Raw genomic sequence first — 21,735 nt, forward strand, 5'->3', positions numbered from 1 at the left:
AACAATAAACGAGAACGAAAGTTTCAACGAGTACATTTCACCACTTCAAATGAAAGATTCTGATTGCTTTTCCAACATTAGTTGTCTATGTCTGAACTCTCAAACTCCTGTTGATTGAAAGGAGTTCCACAATATGCTGACGGCTGTTGAGGGGGGAGATGAGTTAAGTGGCGAACAGTTGGGCAGAGTTGATCCTTAGCACACACAAGAGTTAAAGCATCCTTTATGCATCGACTATTTCCACATTAAGAGCATAGGCGTAACTTGGCAAGGGCAAGGGGTGGGGGCGCGCCTTCCCCCAAAAAATTTCAAGTTACTAATTTTAATAATTCAAGATACTTTTGGTAACCTCTTGGGACAGGAGGGGCAGGGTTTTGACGAGTATTTTTTTACGATTGCTCAAATGTAAGTTATGTAGCAAATAGTTCTGGACTTTTTGTGGATGGAAAACTTGTCCATCCTGCCTCCCGAAGTCCCCAAGTTTGATTCTGCCGTCGAAAGTTAAGTCCCAAGTTTGATTCTGCCGTCGAAAGTTAAGTCCCAAGTTTGATTCTGCCGTCGAAAGTTAAGTCCCAAGTTTGATTCTGCCGTCGAAAGTTAAGTCCCAAGTTTGATTCTGCCGTCGAAAGTTAAGTCCCAAGTTTGATTCTGCCGTCGAAAGTTAAGTCCCAAGTTTGATTCTGCCCTCGAAAGTTAAGTCCCAAGTTTGATTCTGCCCTCGAAAGTTAAGTCCCAAGTTTGATTCTGTTTTTATCCATTTGCCTTGACTCATCTCACCCAACAGGTTTATAGGTGCCGGGGCTTGCCCCCAGTTGATATTTTCCTGGAGATGAGGCCTGCTTTATTATCTTTGTGCACGCCACTGATTGCGGCTGGTACAGTCAACGGCAAAGATAATGGTAGGTAAATTGTCCACCACTATTTTCATAACATTTTTATTCTACATCCTGTGTTGTTTTAAGAAATGAAAATATGTTGGTTCGAAGCAGGCATTGTTCTCTGCTTATTGACGTCATAATTTCAATTCATTGTCATCACATTGTGTAATACAGACCGAATGAAAATGGTGGACAATTCGCCTACTGTTTTTTTTTCGCCGTTGGGTGTACTAGAGAAGACCTTTAAAAATCGAAACCAGTCAGAGACTTTGCTAAACTATAATGTATGACATCACAAATTCCAACTGCTCTACTAACAGACTTATTCACATGTACAGTCATGGACACTTCGGGGTTGTAACGATTACATTGAAAGTTAATGGAATTCTTATAACCCAGATGTGTCCGTGACTGTACCAACCAATTTGGGTACTATGTCATTTTGTTTATCGTAATTGCAAAACAATCCATTAGTGACAACTTTGAATGTGTACAAAGTGGGTGAATGATAAAATTAAGTTTTTCCGAGGATTAGTGGCTGGTACAGTTTTTCTTCTTTAATTTCTCTTCGCTTTCCTGCCATTTTTGTCAAATTGCAAAGATGAAGAAACGAGATCACGTGGGCATGGAAACAAGCCCCATATAGAATGCTGTGGGTCCCGGCGCCATAACTTCGTTAGTCAGTAAGAATTCAGTCTACAGTTAGGTGACCACACTCCTGTGTTAGCCAGGAGAGTCCCTCTTTTTGTGACAATGACTTATCGGCATAGAATTACTGCAACACTACACCTTCACTAATATTACTACGAACCATGGCACTGTTGGAGTAGAAATTTCACATTTCAATGTCAACAATGTACAATATTACAATTTTGAAAATATTGGAATTCCCTTCTCTTTTTACCTGGAACTAATGCCCCCACTGAACGAGTGTTTTTGTGCATGAATGATTTGAGGGTAAGTGGCAAGAACGCGCTTTTAGTACAAACTTTAAAAGCTATGTTGATTAATAAGGTGGACCTTAATCACGTGTAAACTTTTACAAAAGGTTACAGTAAAACCTCGTTAATCCGGACAGGCAAAAAAGAAAAAAATGCAAGGTTTTAAATGTGGCTAAAGTCAACAATCGCATTCGCCGTACGTACTGCATTGTATGTATAGTATTGTTTTATATTTTACTGAACTGTATAATGTATTTAGGCCTATGCCCTTTAAATACACCACAATATACGTGCTTTGTTGCTATAAACGGAGTGTTAATGCACTTTCTACTGTTCTTTTAGGTTATTTCAGTTAATCCGGACTTTCGTTAAACCGGTCAACTTATCCCCCATTACTCCGGATTAACGAGGATTTACTGTATTTGAAAGGAAGGATGGACTGACGAAGATCCATTAAGTATGCTGCGATAAACTGTATTCTGCTACGTCATTGCTTTCCCCTTCTTTGGCGTCAAACCAAATAAGCGAACATGTTGAATAAGCTAATCAGGACTATCCATACTTCCGGACAAACTTAAACTATGAGCTTATCTTTCTCACAATCTTGACGACACGTGTGGTCACCACATGTCCATGTGGCTGTCAAAGCATTGGCAATATAGGAACAAATGGTGACCATACGCCTCGTCAAGATTGTGAGGAAGATATGCTCAGAGTTTCTTTAAGTTTGTCCGGAAGTATACAGTTTAAAGTGGAACTCGAGCAATCCACCTGTGCAGTTGAGGTGCATTATAGCGACCTTGAACGTGCCCCACACAGGCTATTTCTGCGAATAATACAGCGATAAATGGTTACTAATACACACGCGGGTGAACTGTAACGTCACAAGGCAGCGGAGACACCAATGCGGCGCTGGCAATCAATACGCTTGATACAAGACAACAGAGCGTTGGGAGAGAGAAGTAAGGAAACAATTATCACGTTGCGATGAAGCCAAGCTACATTGAGCTGCGGTACAGTCACACCTTTTGCTAAATTTAGGATCGGGGTGGTACGAGATTGATTTCCTTTATTTTACTTCGCTTTTATTTCACTTTTGGCTAATTGCGAAGATTGGGATCAATGACTGTATCATGAAATTTATGAATAGACACTCGCAAACATCCAGGCTGGGATTCGAACCCGGGACACCTTGCGGGGTGGTGAGAGAAAACAATTGTTCCCCAAAACTGAAGAAGTGTACGGAACCCTGTTTATTTCTAGTTCAGTGATGTATTACAAGCAGGAAATTACTGCATAGAACTGTAAGCGGAAAAAAAAGAGTCGAACCTATGACATTGCTCTACCAAATGAGCTACATAGTCTGTACTGGTTTGGCCTGATTTTTCGCTTAGCCTGTTTTACATGTGTGAAATTGTCCATTAGTGATAGCGTTAGGGTAAAAATCTGATATTCCCCGGACACCTATAACTTCGTTTTGTCAATTTTTGACATTTGTACTTACCTATCTGCTTCGCGGAACATTCTTTAACGTGTATTCACGTTTTTTTGATCAAAGTAATTGCAATTTTTGTTTTAAAAAAGTGTTTTTGTAACTGAAGAACGCACGTTTCCGCAAATGGTTTGTGGGGCTGTGTGTCAATGGTTCGTGGGGCTATGCGAGAATGGTGTGTGGGGCTACGCATATTTTTTTCGAAACCAATTTTTAACTATTGTAACCTATACGTGACCCTACCTAACCTTACCGGAAATGGTTCGGGGGGCTATGCGTCAGTGTTTGAATTTCCGCTATGGAACATTCCCCCATCACACAAAACACCTTCCAGATGTTGGACAATGCTACAGGAACTTATTACCGTAAGTAGTTTCTTCTGTAAAAATGAAGAGTACAGAGGACTAAACTGACTGTTAGTCCAGGCGCCAAAACCTCACTTGACTGCACGAATGCAATACGTCGAAGAGACAACTTCTGAATGTTTTGTAAAAACTCCTTTACCTTTAATCCTCCTTAACAAAAAGTGTGAGAAAAGCAATCAATCAACCCAATGATCTTCCCGATGGCGCAGTGGTTATAATGCAGTCCCTTTGCAATTAAAAGGGCCCGGTGGAGAAGCATAGAGGTTCGGATCACACTTTAAACTTCAGGTCTAGTCCCGATTAGTCCACGTGTTCATGAACTGGACTTAATAAACTGAAATCGTACAGTCCAAAAGATAGTGCTAGCCACTGAAAAGGCGGCATGACATGTCCCCTTTGCGATTATATACACCCCTCACAAAATTCCAATGCACATCACAACAGAATTTACCATATGGGGTACATTGTAGTTTCTGGGGGTGTAAAGGTACATTTAAGGGGGTGTTGTGTGGAAAAATCACTGAATCTTCGTTTCCGAATTCTCTAAAACTAGTATCCCGTGTCAAAAGCCACAAATATTATTGCACTACCAATAAAAATGTTGAAATCCCATCCATGCTGCGTCCACCCCCCACCTTCCTGGAACAGCCAATGCCAAACAAGCTCGACGTACACTTACCTTTAAGTTCGCTCGAACAGGGGCTTGCCGGGGATACGAGAAAAACGCCAGAGCCAAGTTCCTGCCAGGATTTTCTTTTCTTTTTTACGCTATTCGTAAGGACGCAATCGAAGAGACTTTGTGGAGGTCATTCCCAGCATGCAGTTGGCCAGGACGCTACGTCTATTCCTGAAGGCACGTCGGTCATGCCGCTCCCGAGCACTTGGTGAAGGGGGGACTTCGGGCACTGTAAAAACACTGCACTGCGCGAAACACCGCACTGGAAATAAACGACATGGCCGCGTGCACTCGGCGCTCGCAGTGGTCCGTTTTCCCCTCGCCGACCTTGGCTCGAACAGCTGGGCCCGCCCCGACTAACTTAACCCGTGCCGCGCGCGTGCGCCCTCTATCTGGGGCGCCCATCCTCCCACACTAATACGCCGGCAGATGGTGCTACTGAAATATTTCCTCCCCTCGCTCGCAGTGTAGCCAATTTTGGGGCAACTCTACCAAACACTTTTTCCAATATTTGTAAAATTACAATTTGATTTTTGTTACAGACCTCACAGCGCGCTACGACGACAAGGGCTCCGGGTTCGAATCCCGGATTGGGTGTTTTCTTGCTGAAGTTTTAAGCCTATTCTATGCATAGGGTATTCCAGCGTTACGCGTGTGATATTTTACACACAAAATTTAAGGTTCTAGACATAAGATCGGATTAAAATATTCATAATGAACTGATTTCATTTAATTATCAAGTACTTTGTGGTGTCTGCTAACAAATGAAAAAAAAAACTTTAGTATGATGGCATGGGCTGAATGCATGAAAAGCATTAACAAAAGTGCGTTACGTGTGTGACGCTTTAAAAATGTAGCAAATTTTGACTTCATTTGTCTGTGAAGCACATGGGCTGCAGATGCTAGTAACTTTTATTAATTAAATGTGCAAATTTTTTAAATTAGCCAAAAGTGGCAGAAAAGCGAAGTAAAATAAATCAAATTAACAGTGGCGTATGCTGTGTCTAAGACCTGGACTACCTCACCATGAGGAGGGGAGACGACTTGGCTCATTTTTGACGTCTTCAAGGAAGCCACGTTGCCATCCCAACGGTAGTGAAGTTGCAAACTTATAACAATTCAGGTTGCCAACCTGTGAAAATTCAGGTTGCCAACTTGTCAAAATTCAGGTTGCCAACTTGTCAAAATTCAGGTTGCCAACTTGTCAAAATTCAGGTTGCCAACTTGTCAAAATTCAGGTTGCCAACTTGTCAAAATTCAGGTTGCCAACTTGTCAAAATTCAGGTTGCCAACCTGTCAAAATTCAGGTTGCCAACCTGTCAAAATTCAGGTTGCCAACCTGTCAAAATTCAGGTTGCCAACCTGTCAAAATTCAGGTTGCCAACCTGTCAAAATTCAGGTTGCCAACCTGTCAAAATTCAGGTTGCCAACTTGTAAAAATTCAGGTTGCCAACTTGTCAAAATTCAGGTTGCCAACTTGTAAAAATTCAGGTTGCCAACTTGTCAAAATTCAGGTTGCCAACTTGTCAAAATTCAGGTTGCCAACTTGTCAAAATTCAGGTTGCCAACTTGTAAAAAATTCAGGTTGCCAACTTCAGAATCGTCATTATCTTATTTTTGAAATCAGGTCAATTCACAGTACCTAATCGATTTTTCTTCAGTATTTTACATTCTAGGCTTCAGGCTTCGCAGATAGCCTAGCTAGCGTGGAATATACGCTCCTGCAAATCAATCAATTGATTCTTGTTATTTAAAGTCGCCATTCTGCCACCTTTGTTAGTTGTAAGTTATTAGTTTATAATAATTATCTCTTATATTGTTATTACTAACGCAATTTATAAAAAAGTCGACATCTGGGGGAGGAGTGGTGAGCACATTGCTTTACAACGCCAGGCGTCCCGGGTTCGAATCCTGATCTTTTCCTTATGAGTGTCCCTTCATGCATTTCATATCATCATCACTCATCTTCACGATTAGCCAATAGTGGAGGTAAAGCGAAGCACAGGGTACGGCAAAAAGATCTGATGGTTTGTAAGTAAAAACAACGAACGTATTACACAACATTTGTACATGATTATGTATTCAACAGATTGGGTTACATGTGCCATTTAAAAGGCATTAAAAAAATATTTACAACAAAGGCTTAGGTTTTGAAGATGACATCATCCAAGCGTGTCCAGTTCTCGCCATGCATGCAGCAAAATGATCTGCCGGTTTTCATTGGTGCAATGCGAGGACGTGTCTGGGGAAAGGGGCGTGGCTTGATCAGCTGCTGCGGCCATACCAAATCAAATGTTGGGGCGTTTTTTTGACAGCTTCGGCAGGAGACTTTAAGAGTATTGGTTAATATTAGTGGGCGAGTATTCCGCCACAATTACAAGCATCAATTTATTCACGTTTGAGCAACTTGTAACAACTCTTGTAACAATTTTGAAGCATCGGTGTCGGTGTGAATCGACTCAGTAGTGTAGTCCCTAGTCATTAGTTCATAATAATTATTGATTATATTATTACTAAATAAGTTTACATAGAAATCAATTTTATATCGACGTCACGATACTTTGGCGATATATACAGGGTGCCTCAAAAGATTTTGATTGGTTGATTGACTTAGTTTATTTTACTTCGCGTTTTGTGCATCTAGGCTAATTTGCGAAGATGGGGATGAGTGATGAAATGATGAAATTGATGAATGGACATTCACAAACAACCAAGCCCGACCGGAATTCGAACCCGGGACCCTTGGCGTCGCAGCGCGATGTGCTAACCACTCGGCCACAGGGTCGGGCGCCTCAAAAGAAATAGCGCAAACTGACACAAGTGAAAGTACACGATAATAGAAGCAAAAACGTCTCAGTAAACATGGGTCTGCAAAGGAGCCGTTTTCGAGATAATCGCGAATGTATGATTACAAGCCGCCACTGACTTCATTGCTTGTAAACGTCGTTCTTTGGCACAATGCTAATAATTTGTGCGAATGTGTGGGTACAAGCCGTCACTGACTTCAGTGTTTGTAAACGTCGTCCTAGTTGGTAAAATACCAATAATACAGTATGAAAAATCAGGAGATCTCATTGCTTTTATTGAACATTCTACTTACTTTAACAAGAAATACAGCACTACTTTAGAATGTTCTACGTTACAATTACTGTACACTCGTACCTGTTAAAGGAGGTGTTCGAAGTGTCGTCCTTGCATGTGGATGCAATACTGTACGCGATTCCGCATTGAGTTTCAAATTCTTTCGAACACCCCCGGTTCGCTTCGGAATTGGTCACAAGCATTACAATTCTCTGTACTGATTGTATCCATCCTGTTTGATTACAACGCCACCTCTCGGAAATGTTCTGATTTGTCAACAAAGAGCAAACCTCGGAATGAGCAAGGAGTAAAGCACTCGGTGTTTACAAAATGCAATCAGTGATGGCTTCTAACCACACATTCGCACACACTATTAGCATTTTACCAACTAGGACGACGTTTACAAACAATGAAGTCAGTGGCGCCTTGTAATCACACATTCGCGATTATCTCGAAAACGGCTCGTTTGCGGACCCATGTTTACTGAGACTTATGTGCTTCTATTATCGTATACTTTCAACTATGTAAGTTTGCGCAATTACTTATGATACACCCTGTATATAGTGTCGGCGATATATCGTCACGATATATCGCCAATATCGGAAAAAATATCGTATCGTTTCTGACGATCCCTAAACCTGACCCACCGCACGAAAATTTCTGGAGACGCCCATGACTGCTCTTGTGAAGATCACAGAAAACTCGGTTCGTGGAAGGAAAAAACACGCATCTCTGTAAAGCAAGAATTCGCAGATGAAAAGGGAACCTTCTTATTGGATTTGCTCAGCTGCCTCGTTGGAAAGCCGTCGAGAAAACGACAGGTACGTGCTGCATGTCACAACACCCAGTGGCGGGGCGTGCTCAAATGAAATTGAACAGCTGTGAAATGTTCTCTGGGAACAGGTGCAGCTGTGCCAAGTAGCTAAACCTGTTACAGATAAATTCCCTTGCCTTTCCATACCTTTCCTTACAAGAAGGTGGCAATACCGATTTCTAGAGCGACCCAAAATTCAAATTGGATCTGCACATGGTTGGTTGGTAATTCCAGCACGGACCTGTAACGACTAGTGTCGGACAAATATTATAGATACCCGAGTTTGTTCTGCAATTAAAAATTAACCAGTAGCCAGCCCTACATAAAAACGAGTTACATCAAAATTTAACTTTTTTAATCGTCGTGAGAACAAAAAATAAAGTACAGTCTCTTTTTTAGTATTGCAAATGATTGCTCTCTTTGAAATTATATAAATAAGAAACGGATCGTTCCATTTTGAACAAATTTTAGTATGGTGCAGGCAGAAAGGTTTTAAACACAATTTTCAGATTTTTAAAATTTGCCAAAAAACAAATTTTGCGAAACAACTTTTTCTTGGTATCAGGTAGTCCTACAAATATAATATAGGTCTTGTTTTGAATGTCTTTGCATTTGTTTTTAAAATCCAATATCATTGTCAATTGAGGACTACAAGTGGTAAGCGTTGTAAGTGCCAAAAGCGAAAGTGTTGGGAAATCGCAAATAACTGATTTTCCACGTATCTGGCACTTACAACGTTTACGACTTTCTCACTCTCAACGTGAAACCTAGTTTGGTACCTGGAATAATAAATTAAGTTTATTTTTATGAAATGTTCATTCTTGTGTATGGGAAAACATGTTGCATTACCTGTTCCTTGTTTGTAATGTTTTATTGTTTATTTAAATTACACGCAGTGGTCTCTCTCTACAAACGTAAACACAGACTGCTTTGATGCTGTTCACGAGGAAATATAGCTGCAATCTCGCTTGGCACTTCCATCGTTCACCAAATCAGCCCGCAGGGACGTTCACACTAGCAATGTCTTTACACGCCCTTCTAAACTACTTACAGGGCTACCCGCCACATTTCACGTTTACCTCATTATAAAGCATGGCACATTTGACAGTTAAACGTGGAAAACGGTGTTTCAATTTTTTTGGCACTTACATCGTTTACCAATTTTAGTCTTCAATTTCACGTTGCGAAATCGATTTTAAACAGATTTTTATCCAATACAGTAAAGATGTACGTAAAATGTGGCAACACTGCACGTACTGACTTGCAGTGACAGCCAGCAATTTCCACGGTTCAACCGACATCACTGTGTACAGATTAGCGCAGCACTGAATAAGCTAAATTTTGATGTAACTCGTTTTTATATAGGTCTACTGGTTAATTTTTAATTGGAGTCCAAACTCTAGCATCTATAATTTATAATCCGACAAGAAGGTGTGGATTTGTAGATACAGTAAACCCTCGTTAACACAAACTCGCTTAAGACGAACACTCGGTTAACATGAACAAAATGTTGGTCCCGGCAGGGATGTATTATATCTTATAGCTAGAAAGTTGTATCGGTTAACGTGAATTTCGGTTACCACGAATTACGAACTGGTTTTTAGTCCGTTGCGTCCTTAGACCTCATTTAACACGAAGTTTCAAAGTTTATCATATTTTTTTTTTTTTTTGTTCCTCTGTCGTTCCTCTGCTAGGTATGTAAGAAATCGCTCAACAATCTCTATCATCTTGTCAACAATCAACTTATACAGAATTGTAACCAACAGATTCAGATGAACAATGTGTTCAAATGTGTTTTTCTATTATTTAAAACATAGCCAGTACAAGTAACATCAAGATTAGAACATGGGTGCAATTGCTCGACAATCGCGATCACCGCATCAACAATGAGCTTATACGTATTTAACCAACAAATTCAGTTGTGTGTTCAGATGTGTTTCTCTATTTGATATCAAGTTGCAAGCAGAAAGATGGGAGTCATGGCCAAGAGAAAGCAGACAGGCATCGATCTGCAAACAAAACTGAGAATCCTAGAGGAAGTAGACCGTGGTGCATTGAACAAAACGACAATTTCTGAGCAGTATGGAATTCCCAACTCTACATTATCTACAATACTTAAATACGTAACACGTATTGTAAATGGTTAATGTGTAGAAAGAACTGTATTGCAACAATAAAATTTGAGTCCCCGGTTAGCACGATTTTTTTAACACGAACTCTTAATTTTACGGTCCCTTGGGATTCGTGTTAACGAGGGTTTACTGTAATAAGAACTTGTAAAAGTAGTCAGGCAAACAGCTGCAAAATTTATGAAAAAAAAGGTACCAGACCAGGGAGTGTGATTGTCACAAGAAAGATCCGGATTCGATTCCCGGGTGATCTAGAGATTAGGGATTTTTCCGACTTTGTCCCAGTATAAAGAGGATCTGGAGTTCACCCAGCCTCTAAGAAATGGGTACCCCGGGCAACTACAAGCGCGGAGAGTAAAGACGGCCGGAGCGTGGTGTTGATCACGTCACAACCACAAATGACCCAAATCATGAAAATTTGGCGCCCTGTCTCCACATTTCCGTGTATGCCTTCACGACCTGTTGCATTGTGCATTGTGTGGAGTACCTTTATCTTTCATACTCGCACACACGTACGCTGTGTTTCGTGACAGCAATTTTTGAAAAACCAAGAAATCTGGCAACACTAATTTTTGCTCAAAATCCTTGAAAGATACTTCAACGAAATAGGATGTCCCCCTCAGGGCGTACTTAGGGCTGGTCCAGGAGGAAAAGATAAGTGTTTACTGTTATTGAATAATAAAAAATTAACTTCTTGGAAGTATTTGCGAAATGTAATGTATAACAATAGCTAAAAAACAATATAATATACGCAAAAATAATCAACTGTTGATTATTTGAAATATTGAATTTTCCAATTTATTATAACATTAATTTTCTTGGTAGAACAGTGTTCTTTCATAAGTGTTACTGACCTTCTCTAGAAATATGCCAGAGGGGAGGGGGAGAATGAAAGTGTGCTGTTATAACTCTCTCTTACACCGTTTTTAACCTATTCAAGTAGTGATGATAATTATTAATGACAGACCTATTAATGCTCATTATAGACCAACAATTACTAACCCACAACCAACACTTAATAATGAAAATTATTATTTTCAAAACCTTATTTTGAGTAATAAGTGATTAGGTATTACATTATATGTGAACAGCGTACGAGGACCGTTCCGACCCAACAAAAATGATTGAAATCTTAGAGGTTGGGGGTCGGTACCTGCTGAATCGACTAGGAAAGCACGGGTTTGTCTCAATGCGTCAAAACTTGCGGCCTCCGTGGTTGGCAACACTGCTCGCCGAGCTGGAAAACTGCCAGATAATGTTTCAGCAGAAAATTCACCCGAAGGATATAAGCACAAGATATGTTGGAGGGTCAAAAACCTGTGCAGATCCTATTGGGACGGATGTTCCGGAACTTTTTCAAACTCGCTGCCTCCCCCCTTTCATCTGCGTTATCTTCCGGGCTCAGGTGGGGCTTTCCGAACCCAACACCCCCTGCAATTAAGACATTACGGATTAACGTCAACTGTTCTCGTGCCCTACTTATCGCAAATGAACACGCCGAAAGTTGAACTTATGTTATATTATATATATAAGCGCCGAATCGATACCATCCCAAGGGCAAGGATGGTCTCTATTGAAAGTGTCTACTCCGGGTACAAAGGTAAACATTTAAGTTCCGGCTGCATCAGCCTCAATTAGGTTCAGAAAGTCTCTGATATACCTTTACACACACATGCCTATATACCATACCATAAGAGCCGTCATGGTCCACTCCGTAGAACGGGCTAGCCGATTTCAGGGGAGAATTTTTACAGAAATGTCCTTGCATGGAGAGGCTATAGGATTCACTCAGCCTCTGATAAAGCGTGTGCCCTTCACACCCTTTACGGCATAGTGTAATGTGCAGGGGGTATATAGCTTTACCTTAAGCAAACACAGATACATGCTCTGGGACGATGATAAAATTAAAATATAATTCCCGGTTTTTAAGAGGAACTTTTCCAAAAATTCAAGGGTACAAGCAGATGTTTTCTCTATTTCAACCTTGCGTATTACCGCTTCTCACCACCCACACCCATACACACACAAATACATTAACAATATAAAAAGTTTTTGCGATTCCAATGTAACCGAAAATTCTAATTCCCTTCAATTTAAGGGTGTATATTTATTTAAGGTGCGGAGTTTAAATTTGCCATTCCAAACACTCAGATTCAAAATACATCAGTTACAACTGCAATATTGCAGAGCGCCCACAAGGAAAAGAACCTTTGGCAAAATGTCTCCGCGCATCTTTCCCTTCTTCAGTTCAACTCGGGCCATAAGGAAGCATGCTCCACTCTGCCCTCCCCTAGTCGCGGGTCTGCGCAGGTGTACCATGTGGAAGTGGGCTCGGGTTTTGGGTGTCTTACCACAAGGTCACCCCTTACAGCCCGGTGACGGGAAAGATAATATCGTTGAACATGTAGGCCAGGCCGGTAGCCAGAGGGGGCTGAGCCCCCTGGGACTTCCGTTGCCCCCCACCTGGCACTGCCATCAGCCCCCTTGACACTAGGTAAAACTATTTTGTGTAATTTATTTGCAGTTAAGAGTGATATAAGCAGATATTACTTTGCTCACAACTTTGGTGACGGATAAATTCACGGTACATGAACAACAGCTAATACATTCATTCATCTTATTTATAAGAAGAAGTCTAAATAGTGGCAAGTATTTAGAAGATTATCTACTCTAGACTTCAGAAAGTTCTATCACAGGGGAGCATCTTTATCTGTACCTTCGCTGCCCTTGTTGCGACCTCCTGTTTAGACAGAAATCTGTGACTTTGACGTCATCATGCACATTCTCTCTGCATCTGCGTCAAAGGTCAACAGCTCCAAAATTTTGGAAACTAAGGGGTTTCATTGCTTCAGCCGGAGGTGGAATGTACTATAGGCACTATGATTGAATATTGTGCATTTTTCCTTGTGATATATCTGTATGGAGTATGAAGTAAGGGATGATTTCATTAGCAGTCAACACTTCAAGCGTTGTTTTAAAATATATATAGAAAACATATAGTATTTGTATAATGTTTCTAAATGTTATACAACTTAATGACCCCCCTCCCACACACACATAATTTACCTTCATTTAATACCGTTAAACTTTAGAAAAATGGATTTGGTTTACAAAGCTTCCCTGAGCACCCGTAAGCAGCACCGCCTGATGTAGTTTACATCAGAGTTCGTCTGTGGACATGGCACAACCGAAGCAACAAGTTTAATTCGTCAACTGGAAGCACGTGCCTTCATCTTGAAAAAGACAAGAAACTACTTGACAGATAATTGTAAATTCCAGACCTTCCCAAAGCGGTTGTTGAACACCACCACGCACCTCCAGCAAGGTCCATACGTTCACCTGATTTATGAAAGGGTCGCACGCCACTTCCATCAGATAATTATCGAACGGGGGTCTTGGAACTGATCCTTGCCGTCTATAAATAACGCCGCGCTCTTCCGTGGTGTTACATCACTGACAGCTGGAAGGGAGATGACTCGACCACTCGGAAGGTGCCGAAGAATTCGCCAACTTTGATGACGCGTTGAGCAACGATGCTGGGTGTACTGGACACGTCGGAACTGGGGGATGATTGAAATTAAAATTGTGGGTGCGTCAGCATTGAAATTATTTGCACCAGTCACCAGGGTGCGAAATCATTCAACACTGGTGGAGGGAAACATCTTCATCTACACACACACACAAATAAATATACATAAATACACATACATACTTATAATGTGATTAACTATAAACGACTAAATATGTATAAAGTAATTAGTTACCTTTTTATCAGATAATTGTAAAGTAACAAACTAATTCCCTTACTAACTGGTTAAAGATGTCAATAAATTACGAAATAGTTGAACTTATTTCTTGTTTTACTTTTATTGTACAGTCATGGACACTGCCGGCTTGTAACGATTCCATTGAAAGTCAATGTATTCATTACAAGCCGGCAGTGTCCGCGACTGTACTATGTATGTTATTATTGGTATACATCTGTTAATGATCCCTTGAAAGAGAGAGAGTGTGTGAAAGCATTCAACACTGGCAACCAAACTACTTTCTGTGTGTTTTCCACTGTATGTTTGAAGTCAAAACTAATTCCTTATATTGTGTTCAACAAAAACTCTCCCGTCTCCAATTGTGGATATCCAAAACGTTGCTACATCTTGTCCAAGACTGGATATCAAAACTCATCCAATTCTATGGGTAGCAAAAATAAAGACGGAATAATACAGTATAGGGCTAGGATGGGTGTGGGAAGAGGGAATAGAGGGGAGAATTGATATGCAGATGCTAGGGGCCATACGTGCCAGACTGGAAGATATTACCAAACAGAAAATTTTGGCAGAATGCGACGCAAAAATATCGTTAACATCGGCGAAAATAGTGGATACGGATCGAGAATGGGGAAGGAGGAACTACGTAGATGTGTGTGGGGCAAAAGAAAGGTCAGGATTGGCCTAGTTCAGACTGGATGGATGGGCACAAGTTAGACTTAAACGGGAGCGTAGAATGCCCGTTATGCGGCGAAGACGAGACGAAATTTCACATTCTCCTCCAGTGCAAAGAAACAGGGGAGTCAAGACAAAAATATATCAGGGAAATGAATGAAGATAACATTGAGAATATAATGACAAGCGTTATTAGGAGGGAGAGACCGAGAAGGGGGGAGGCGCAAATAAGGAATCTGGGAACTTTCTTACACTACGCCTGGGCAAAGAGAGCAAAGAAGCTCAGTGGGGATAGCGAACATGTGTGAAAGGGGGGAGGGTTGCTAAATAAATAAATTAATAAATAAATTTGAGAAAATTTAGGAATCACTCAGGTCACAATGCAAGTATAAGGAAAGATGTGAAATGAAATAGTGTTTGTGAACTCCCAAGCAGTGTGAAGGTGGAAGCAGACTAAAAGGAGGAAGGGTCTAGGGAAAGTACACGAAAATTTCTCACTTGTATGGTATGTATAGCTGTAAAGGCTCATACTGGAAATAAATTCTATTCTATTCTATTCTAGATCGATGGTTCCTGTGTGAGAACGCTTCCAGTGCAATGCGTCTGCAAGTTGCAATGGAACCTTGCAAACCTTTTCACTGCAGCCGAATTTATCATACTGAGCACCGTTCTGCAGTAAATCCTCAGACTGATCTCAAGGTCAAGGAAGGAGAAAGGCTGGAGTGTATCCTGCCAGCACACGAACAACCTTCCTTCAGGCAAGCGACTCAAGCTGAGACACATCGAGGGGCAACCACTATTCCTCCGAGGCCGGTAGCAAATGGTAACCGGCTGGAAGGAGACCCGCTCGTACACAGAACGTCAAAAGGCTGTCTGAACGTTTAACGGAAACTCTGGATGTTCGCCAAATATGTACACTTTGGCCCTGTAAAGAAAACAAACTATTCCGCCCGTAAAGACCAGTGAAAGCGCCCTTACAAGACTTGTCCGGATGCTCAATGAACGGCCTTGAGATTTAAAATACCTCCATCCTGTTACTCCTTGTTTAAATAAACTGGTTGTGGTCGCGGAGGAGATGTTTCTGGGAGATGAAAGGTGGATCACCTGTCTTAATCAAAACAACTTCTTGGAAATTAGAGCAGGAAATTGTAGGAAGTAGCGGTCTTCAAGGTCGGAATGTTATTGATGTAAGAACGTTGTTAATATGATATTGAAGCAAATGGTGGCTCATCCAGACTGGGCCTACAGTTTAAATTGGGGTCCGAAGAGCTGTGTGTCTCCACCGGACTCGGAACCCGTTGTTTACAAGGTGAAGACGCGTTACCACTGTGTCATCGAAAAGGTACAAATCGTGGCGTAACTTGGGTCCTAACTTTGAGGGGGCAGAATCAAACTGGACCTAATTTTGAGGGGGCAGAATCAAACTGGACCTAATTTTGAGGGGACAGAATCAAACTGGACCTAATTTTGAGGGGACAGAATCAAACTGGACCTAATTTTGAGGGGGCAGAATCAAACTGGGCCTAATTTTAAGGGCGCAGAATCAAACTGGGCCTAATTTTGAGAGGGTAGAATCAAACTGGGCCTAATTTTGAGGGGGCAGAATCAAACTGGACATAATTTTGAGGGGGTAGAATCAAACTGGGCCTAATTTTGAGGGGGCAGAATCAAACTGGGCCTAATTTTGAGGGGGCAGAATTAAACTGGGCTAATTTTGAGGGGACAGAATCAAACTGGGCCTAATTTTGAGGGGGCAGAATCAAACTGGGCCTAATTTTGAGAGGGTAGAATCAAACTGGGCCTAATTTTCAGGGGGCAGAATCAAACTGGGCCTAATTTTGAGGGGCAGAATCAAACTGGGCCTAATTTTGAGGGGGCAGAATTAAACTGGGCCTAATTTTGAGGGGGCAGAATTAAACTGGGCTAATTTTGAGCGGGCAGAGTTAAACGGAGACTAATTTTGAGGGGGCAGAATTAAACTGGGCCTGATTTTTAGAGGGCAGAATACAACTTGGGCCTAATTTTGAGGCGGTAGAATCAAGCCTGGAGCCTAACTTTGGAGGAAGAGACTCGAAAAGTTTTCCATTCCATAAAAACAGCGTCCAGGAATATTTGCTAAATAACTGCGATGTTTGTGAAATTACAAATATTACTCTTTATTACTTTGCTCCTCGGGACCCCTAACTTGTAAATTTTAATAAACCCGAAAATTTTGGGGTATATTGATGGTAACTAGCTCTGTCCCAGGAATCTGTGGAGCAAGAGAACGAAAACAAGTCTCTGCGCAAGTAGTGACTCGAGGGAACTCGACCAATGTGCGCGTGAGAGGAAGTGATTGGAGGGGAGCCATCCATCTACGCTCACGGGAAAGCCACTTCCTCATCATTAAATCGATCATCGTCATAGAAATCCTTGTCAGACCAAGAAGAGGATGCATTCCCCGTTCGCGCATGAATACTACGGTGAAAATGACGTTGGCAGAATGACAGTTGTTAGGCGAGCCGCCATCGGGAAGGTACAGACTTTAGACCCACCCGTGGCTCATTCCGGGAACTTCTTGGTATGCCCTTAACTGCCACCTTCCTCAATGCGTGTCGGGCAATAATGCCATACAGTCGGAAAGTCAGAACGGAGACGGCACAAACGAAACCATCACGTGACGTAGGAGCCAGTGATTTCCCTAAGCTGACATCCAAGTCGAGAGGTATCACCTTCTAGCCTCCTCCTCCCATCGCTCTGAAAATTGGCCCTTCTCCAAAAAGAGGGCTCGTTATTATGATTCCTTCATGAGCCGGTGAACTTGACACTTTATCGTGTCGTACACTTTCCCTACAAAAGGAGAGACGAGACGGTGAGGCACAAGAACAGAGAAGACCAAGACGTTGTGATCCTCTCTTAATGGTGCTTCTCAAGAATAAACACTCGTCGCATAATATCATTAGTACAATTAACATAAAAAGATATCCTGAGTGCACGGTAAAGTAAAATATTATGTTTCCTAAAACGAATACAGTGCACTCTTTCGAATTAACAAAAACACCACGTCATTAAATATGGTTTCAAGCGGAATAAACTTTTGTTCTGCGAATTATCCAAGTTCGAATTAAAGAGAGTGCACTGTATATGATTGGTAACACCTGCAACAAGCTATGGTGGTTCATAAAGGGGAGGAGAACGAAGGAACTCCATAAAGTAAAACTATTGGCCTTTTTAGGGGCTGGTGTCATTACAGTTTGGTCCAAAAAAATATTCCCACTTGCGATATTTGTTTATTTCTTCATATATTTCAACTTAAATCTGTTTCAATGTCATACGAACGCCAATATTATTTATTTTTGAAACAGGTATCAATTAACTGGTAACTGTAGATAAGAATGCGTATTATTGACATCCTTTCACACAGATAATCGACGTGAATTACATCATACATATACAAGAATTGAATTGTATTTTATTACGTATATGTTTGATGGCAATGTTGTAGATAGTTGTGCTTCTTTTTTTCTTCTGCTAAACAATTTTAGTTCAACACTCCAAAGTAATTTTCTTGCATGTGTACATGCATCTCGACAAGTACTGACTTGGCCAATTAACGCATGAGAGTGGAAGCGAGGGCATGGAGGGGGAAATGCAGCTGCAGCTACCATCCGTTTGCATCAGCACGCACTGTTTTGCTCTGCCCACTCGCTTTCTCGCCTTCACTACCACATGGTCTTGCTCCACGGATTCCCAAGACAAAGTATAGGTAGTTGTCCATTAGTAAACTTCAAAAATATTGGTTAAATTAGGTGCTTCCCATGTGCTTTCAATAAAACCATTGGGTGGGGATACGAGGTGTGGCTAGAAAAAAAAACGGATTGATGTTGCTGTCGACAAACGGCAAGAGCGTCAAGGATAAGCGGTGCATGGGTGTATAACGAGATATCTTGCCTACCTGCTGTGTGACTGCCCAGGGTGTGAGGCGCTCAGTTCTTCTGTAGTGAAGGTGTGAACCGTACATCTGTGCTCCGTCGGATAAGAAATTAAGAGTGAAAGTGGAACAGCGTATCAATCTGACGTTTCTTATCAAACTCGGAAAATCCGTCACAGAAACTTATGGTTTGTTGCAGGAAGTGTACGGAGATGTTTATCACGCACTCAAGTATTTGAGTGGTTTCAAAGGTTTAGAGGGGGACGAGAAGTGATTGCGAACGACAAGCGTCCTGGACGGTATTGCACGTCAAAAACGGAATAAAACATGCAAATGTCGGTGAATTGATTCGAATTGTGTACCCGAAGGTCAAACTGTCAACCAACAATATTTCATTACGATGCTGACGACCCTTCGTGGGCGAGTAAGAAGACGACGAAATGATTTGTGGAAAAGCAAGTCATGGATTCTTCATCAGGACAATGTTTCTGCCCACACGGCATTGCCAGTCAAGGCTTTATTGGCCAGGTATGGGATCCCAGTGTCAGAACATCCACCTTATTCGCCGGATCTCGCTCCGTGCGACTTTTTTTTTATTACCAAAGGTCAAATCAGCACTGAAAGGAACCAGATTTAAGACCGTAGAATGTGTGAAAACAAAAGCGACGGAGAACATGAACATGGTTTCGGAAAATGATTTCCAGCACTGTCTCCAGCAATGGAAGATTCGTATGGAGCGGTGTATCGATAGTGCAGGGAATGTTCATATTGTACAAAATAACCAATAAAAGATTTTGTAGCAACAGTCCGGTTTTCTTCTAACCACACCTCATATTTTTTTGGACCAAACTAGTACCACGCTCCGGCCAGCATTATCCCCAACTCCGATTTCTCCACGGGTATCTCGGGTAATACGCGATCCAAAGTATTTTCAGGGTAGGGTTAGGATTTTCATGGATACTAACATTCTCTCTACATTTTTCTATCTCAATTTCCTGTTATCTCACTTATCTCTAACTTCCTTTCCACTTGTATTTCTCGTCAGTTATTCTACTTCTTTCGTTCATTTTCCTCTTATCTCTATTTATGTATATCTCTTTCCTTCTACCTTTCCTATATTTTTATCTCTCTTTCTGCTTTCTTTTGTCTCACGATTATTCTTTCTTGTTTCCCCATCATTCTTTCTGTCTTCCTTCTTTCCTTCATCTGTTTCGCTGTCTTTCCTTTTCTGTTTCACTATCTATTATTCTGCTGTCCTCTGCTTCACTGCTTTCCTCCGTTTCACTACCTTTCTCCTTTCCTCCCTTTAACTATCTTCCTTCTTTCTCTGTTTCGCTACTTTTCTTCTTTCATCCGTTTCACTACCTTCCTTCTTTCCTCTGTTGCACTATCTTCCTTCTTTCCTCTGTTTCACTACCTTTCTTCTTTCCTCCGTTTCACTACCTTCCTTCTTTCATACGTTTCACTATGATCCTTCTACCCTCCGTTTCACTACCTTCCTTTTTCCCTATGCTTCACAAGCTTCATTCTTTCCTCTGTTTCACTATCATTCTTCCATCCTGTTGCACTATCAATCTTTCTGCCTTCCTCTGCTTTACTATCTTCCTGCCTACCTGTTTCACTAACACTGAAAGAATCTTGCTCCAATATTTGCGATCATAAAGCTTTCTTATGTAGGCGATTTGCGTGAGCCGAAGATGGACTAAAACTATTTCACGGCTAGAGCCCACCTTGTGGCGATAGCCCTGTTGTAAGTTATAGGAATTTCGGCGCGTTTTTCACCAAGTCTCTAAGAGCGAGAATTCTCTATTTACATAATCAGTATTCTAGCGCGTATCTACGGCAAGCTATTATATTAGTGGGCTTTATCCTGAAGGCACTGCACGCATGTCCTTCGCTGCCTCACCTTTTGTTATCGTTGTCGATGATTAAATAAACAATGAACATTGTTGAATTAAACAACAACAAAAGAAGACTTCCAAATGTTGCACAAGCAAGCAAGCATCAGAACTATCGATTCCGAGAGCGCAACTGATATCCTTCCTTTGCAAAAAAGGGGGAGGGGGAGCGACATTCTTTGATATCAAATACACTGTTTCTAAAAAGGGAAAAAAAGACAGAAAAGGGCTGCTATCGACAGAAAACAATAGGTTTGCCCTCCAACCAAATCGACCACGAGCGCAGTACAATCCCGCTGTGGTATCCGCAAAAATTCCTTTGGCAAGCGTCCAGGCTGATGGAGGCAGCAGGGGGAGTTCTCTACCCCCACTTTTCCTTCGTCGAAATGAATTATTTCGCTCTCCTTCTCGGAGTATGCCCCAATTGGTGCCACGGTCACGTGCGGAAACAATTAGCCCCCGACATCGCACCACTTCCAGGGGAATCAGAAAATCCCTACGATGGCTAAATCTAGTTCCGACACCTGACCCCTTCTCTGAGAGCGAGTGGGGAGACTCCCCCACGACCCCTACATACAAAGCTAAGCGTTGGCGGCGACGCAACTTTTATTTTCCACAGCTTGAAAAACGCTCTGCTTCCTTGCAAACCAACGCTAAATACAAAACCACCAGTGCACCAAGTAGTGGGTTCACGGCACAGGAAATTATGGGTACGATTGATTGATTTACTCCACTGTGGCTAATCACGAAGATGAGCACGAGTTCTCGTATGTTGAAACTGATAAAGGGGCACTCACAAAGAACACCCATACCCTTGCCGGGATTCAAACCTGGGATCCTGGTGAGTTCTTGCTTCGAATTCCAGGTTAGACTCTGGTGTCCTCTGTGTCCCTGACAATCTACTTCGTCTAACCATCAGTTAGGATGATTTGTCTCAGAATGTTAGGATTGTCTCGTTCTTGGTCTTGTCTCACATTGTAAATGCCTGCCTCCCATAGGGACCGACTCCATGGGGCTTGGGGGGTTCGAGCCCCCCAAATAATTTTGCTTAAGAGAATCTAATGTATTATTTTGCTTCTCTTGTAAAGTTTACTCTGAATTGTGCCACATGA

At 41.6% G+C, this 21,735-nt stretch overlaps 1 protein-coding gene across 6 annotated transcripts in view; it reads right to left on the bottom strand.

Moving 5' to 3' along the window:
* Dmtn (transmembrane and coiled-coil domain 2 protein Dmtn) overlaps positions 1 to 21,735 on the bottom strand; it is a 303,501-nt gene that overhangs the window by 205,021 nt on the left and 76,745 nt on the right. For 2 of the 6 annotated variants that reach the window (XM_083115582.1, XM_083115575.1), the window contains exon 1: positions 4,356 to 4,668. The exons of 1 other annotated variant lie outside the window; for it this stretch is intronic. The gene's annotated coding sequence lies outside the window, so the exon portion shown is untranslated. Of the gene's footprint in view, positions 1 to 4,355; positions 4,669 to 21,735 lie in introns of those variants that run through there. 3 more of the 6 variants (XM_083115578.1, XM_083115577.1, XM_083115573.1) reach the window with 2 other exon arrangements.

The sequence above is a fragment of the Lepisma saccharinum genome, chromosome 30 (assembly GCF_977018435.1).
Source record: "Lepisma saccharinum chromosome 30, izLepSacc3.1, whole genome shotgun sequence".
Classification (NCBI taxonomy): Eukaryota; Metazoa; Arthropoda; class Insecta; order Zygentoma; family Lepismatidae; genus Lepisma; species Lepisma saccharinum.